General features: G+C 55.9%; 1 protein-coding gene across 3 annotated transcripts in view; it reads left to right on the top strand.

Annotated features, from left to right (window-relative positions):
• Positions 1-726: 726 nt before the first annotated feature.
• Positions 727-4,391, top strand: part of TFDP2 (transcription factor Dp-2) — a 42,024-nt gene continuing 38,359 nt past the window's right edge. For 2 of the 3 annotated variants that reach the window (XM_015871482.2, XM_015871480.2), the window contains exon 1: positions 727-901. The gene's annotated coding sequence lies outside the window, so the exon portion shown is untranslated. Of the gene's footprint in view, positions 902-4,058; positions 4,145-4,391 lie in introns of those variants that run through there. The other variant, XM_015871481.2, reaches the window with a different exon arrangement.

The raw sequence follows: 4,391 nt of genomic DNA, 5'->3' as shown, positions 1-4,391 counted from the left end.
GACACACATGACTTTTTATTGAGGCAGTATTTGAGTTCAGATCTGGGTTTAGCACATGGAACTTAGGAGGACTGCAGGAAACCAGGCACTCTGCCTGGCTTCTGTTCTGCTGCCTTCCTTTCCCGCAGCACGGCCTGCTGCGTTGCACGGCCTGCTGTGTTGACTGTGAGCTGCTTGGGGCCTTGGCAGCTATGTGAGGGAATGCTCCATTTTGCATATGGTTTATTAATGCTTTCGTTTAAGCTTCTTACGTAACTGCAGGTATTGATAAAGGTCTTGTTACGTGTGACTGTTTCGTAGGGAATGATAAAGAACAGAAAGCGCACGGTCAGCACATTCCTGGGCCTGTGATTAATAACCGCCTGTGAGCCGTCCCACGGCAATAACCATCCGGCTCTCGCTCCTTAGCTCAGGACCCTGTTCTGGTGCCGATGGCTGTTCCCTGCCGTCCCTGTCCATCAGTAACACCCAGCTGTGCTGTGTTTCCCTGCACTCCGTTCCGCTCCCCGCCCCGCTCGCTCCGTCCCGTTCCCGCCGTGTCGCGGCTCCACACGCATCTGAGGCGCCGCCTGGGAAGAGGCGCCCCGCCCTTCCGCCCCGCCCCCTCTCGCAGCGGCCTCCTCGGATTGGCTGGCGGCGTGTGTACACACACCAGGCGCGGCCAATGGTGCGCCGAGGGCGCCCGACCTCGCGCGAGGCGGCGGCCAATGGGAGCGGCCGGCCGGCAGACGCCGCCAAGCTTGTGCGGGGGAGAAGGAGCCGGGCAGAGCGCGGCGGGATCGGGCCGGAGCAGCCGCGCAGCGATCGCGGCGCCACGGAGCGGGACTCGCGGCCTGTCCCTGCCGGGCCGAGCTGCGGGGCTCCTCGCCAGGCGGCGGCGTGTGGAGCGGAACCGCGGCCGGTAAGTGAGCGGACGGCGCGTCTCGGCGCCTCAGCGTCGCCGCCCGGGTCCGGTGGCGCTGCCGCGTTCGTTCCCTTCTCCCGCCCGGGCCTGAGAGACACGCGTCGGGATCCCGCCGGGACAGCAGCGCCTTCATTCGGGCCGGGGATTGCGCTTCAAACGCGCCTCGAGAAGGACAGGGCCTGCACCGCACCACGGCCTGGGTGTGACTGCGTGAGGCGGGGTGTGTGAGTGTGTGTGTGTGTGTGTGTCTGTGCCGGTGCGGCCGCTGACCTGACACCTGCGTTGGCCGCGCGCTCTCCCGGCTGTGTTTGGGGCTCCGCCGGTACGTGACACGGCGCAGGGTGCCGCGGGGCCTCTCGGTGACGGGCCGGTGTGAGCGGCCGGGCCGCGGTGCCGATGGCGGCGGGGCGGAGTGGGGGGGTTGTTGTGGGGGGTCGTTGTGGTGCGCGCGGTGCCCGGGGACGCGCCGAGGCCGCCACGACAAAAGTTGGAAGCGCCGCTCGCCGCGCCCCGCCGGATCAGGGCTGAGGGCTGAGGGCTCAGGGCCTGCCCTGCACGCCGTAGGCCGCACGGGCTTCAAGGCGGAGGCGAATGGCGGGGTGAGTGCGGCGGATCGGATCCGGGTGTGCAGACAAAGGGAAGAAAACAGCTCGTAAGGGAGCTAACTCCGAACGGGGGAGAAAACCGCAGCGCGGGGCTGGCAACGGGCTGCGGAGCGCCGTGCTGTGCCGTGCATTACTGTGCTGTGTATTGCTGTGCTGTGCCGTGCCGTGCATTGCTGTGCCGTGCATTGCTGTGCCGTGCATTGCTGTGCCGTGCATTGCTGTGCCGTGCATTGCTGTGCCGTGCATTACTGTGCTGTGTATTGCTGTGCTGTGCCGTGCCGTGCATTGCTGTGCCGTGCATTGCTGTGCCGTGCATTACTGTGCTGTGTATTGCTGTGCTGTGCCGTGCCGTGCCGTGCTGTGCCGTGCCGTGCCGTGCATTGCTGCGTCGTGCATTGCTGTGCCGTGCCGTGCATTGCTGCGTCGTGCATTGCTGTGCTTTGCCGTTCCGTTCCGTTCCGTGCCGCCCTCACGTGCTGCTCCGCTCCTTGTGCCTCCTGCCCCGCCGTGCTGTGAGCGGACACAAAGCGGGTGGTCGCGTCTGTGCGGAGCGGCGCCCACTGACTTGCTCACTCTTCAACACGGCGGGTGGGAAATTCAGATGCGATGGTTACGCGACCGGTGTTTTTATTTTGGAAATGGGTTCGGTTATTTTCACGGGTCTTTGTTAATATTCCTCGCTGTTGGTTTCTTTCAGCTGCACAGTTGTACTGTAAGGCAGTAGAAATGAGGTCAGAACCAGAGCTGCTTTTGTGGTACTGTACACATCTACTGCACACATCTCGACTAGATGTGATCTTGTATTAAAAAAAAGCCAGAACATATACATAGAGAGAGGCAGAGACTGTATAAATTGATGCTACTAGAAGAGAAACGAGTAACAGCTTTGCCATTTCTTTGCCTGCATTAAGGCTTGTTTTCCTGATTGTAGCACTTTTTACCTTGTCCATGAGTGCAGTGATGTGCTCACACGGGGCAGACCCGTGGCTGCTGCTGGAGCACAGAGGTGGAACAGCATCTCGGGACGTTTTTGCTGGTGCTCTGTATTGCATGGAGGCATTTTTGTACATAGCCAAATTCTGCATTTTGAGAGCCTGTGTTTGCAGTAACCTGCTGGGCACCTGATGCAGCACTTCAAAGAAACGTGGAAGCTTAAGTTCACGTCGCAGAAATGAACATACATCAAATAAATGGTGAGGAGAGGGAGAAAAAGCATAAATTCTTGTTGGGAAATGGTTGTGCAGTGAGCCTGGTGCCTCTGGAAGAGCTAAGAGTAATGGCTCTGAGAATGGTTCAGTTCTGTACAGAGGAAAAGGTGGTTAATTGTTAGATATTGGTAGGTTTACCTCATGGCTGTGTGTTAGACTGATCACATTTTACAGACAAGCTGTTGGGGCTTCTTGTAACCGCTTCCTGCTTGCACAGAAATCACTGTGCTAACAGAACCAAAAGAAGCTGTTTGACCTGCGTGAGGTTGATAGAATTAGCGTTGCTGAAATCATACGGCACTGATGGGAAGGCCGCTGTTCCTCTAGTGGGTTCCAGTGGGTCGGCTCACTTCACAGAGTGGTGAGGCTGTGCCTTGTGTGCAGCAGCTCAGCACAGCTCTGCCATGTGAAGGAGCAGGCTGAGCAGCACAGCAGGGCTGTTCCTGCTGCAGGAGGACTCCTGGTTTGTTCCTGTTCTTGTGTGTATTGGACAGTATTGCAGGAGCCTCCTATACATCTGGAGCTGCCTGTGAGCAACCACCAAGTGAAGATAAGGCTTTGTATTTTAGCACCTTCCACTGGGTTTAGCAAGAAGTAGGAACTGTGGTTCCAGCTTTCCATCCCCTTCAGGAACACGTGATGTTGGTCATTTGAAGTCAGCAAAACTCGCTGTGCGTTGGGGAGAGCATGGTGCTCATCTCTGAAATGAGCTGACCGGGTCAGGGGAGGGAAACTGCAGCCCGTACCGGGCAGGTTCAGTAAGCTGAGGTTTCTTTCTTTGTGTGCTTTTTCTGCACATACTTGGAGGTGTAACGAGTAAGAATTTCTCATTTACTTTTCCAATTGTATTCGTAGGACACAACTACTAATGAACCAACAGCGGGTTGTAAAATAGGGAAAATAAGCTGGCAGTTGTCTGGCCTGGTGCAGGAAATGTGCTTGTGGAGGTGGTTGTGTGTACAGAACCAAAAAGCCACTGGAGCCAATGAGACAGGCTCACAATTGACAGGTGTTCAGAGGAGAGCAATGCACAGAACCAGTGTGCATAGGACATGGAAACCAATGGTGTGAATGTCTGTTGTGGGGCTTGAAGAACTCAGCACATGCTTCTGTATGCTTGGAAGCAGTGCAGAAAGGAGCAGATACAGCAGTGGAATGTTGGTTTTACAACAGCTGCCTGTTCTGATTCTTTGTCTTTTTGTAGCATCCATTGTTAGAATGAGAGCCGCTTGATTTTTCCTGTGTTTCTGGATTTATAGCAGCTCTTCTGCAGGTTTTGTTATCTTACACTAATGGCTCAGTGTTTTTTCTCTCAGAAGTCAGGCCGTGCTCCTCTGTTTGAAAAGTCGTGTTTCTCCACTTCCCTCCAGCTGCTGCTGGCAGGTTGGTCCCCGTGGGGACACCCGTGAGCTGGAATGGTCTCCCAGGTAAAGAACCCTTCCCATGTGAGCAGAAGCTGTAATTACTGGGCACAGTTCTAACTGGCCTATATTACAAGAGCACTAATGTGACCAACAGTTGTGTGTAAGGTTAGGAACTGCATTTTAAAGTGAGCTACGTCCCTGAGTGAATTCTGAAATGCTGTGGGGGGTTCTCCATATGTTGGAAGGAACGAGGCAACTTTTCCCCTAAGTATCAACCTGAGCCTGAGAAACCTGAGGATACGTTTCTGTT

The sequence above is a fragment of the Coturnix japonica genome, chromosome 9 (genome assembly GCF_001577835.2).
Source record: "Coturnix japonica isolate 7356 chromosome 9, Coturnix japonica 2.1, whole genome shotgun sequence".
Classification (NCBI taxonomy): Eukaryota; Metazoa; Chordata; class Aves; order Galliformes; family Phasianidae; genus Coturnix; species Coturnix japonica.
This window is presented reverse-complemented; position numbering and strand designations above follow the sequence as displayed.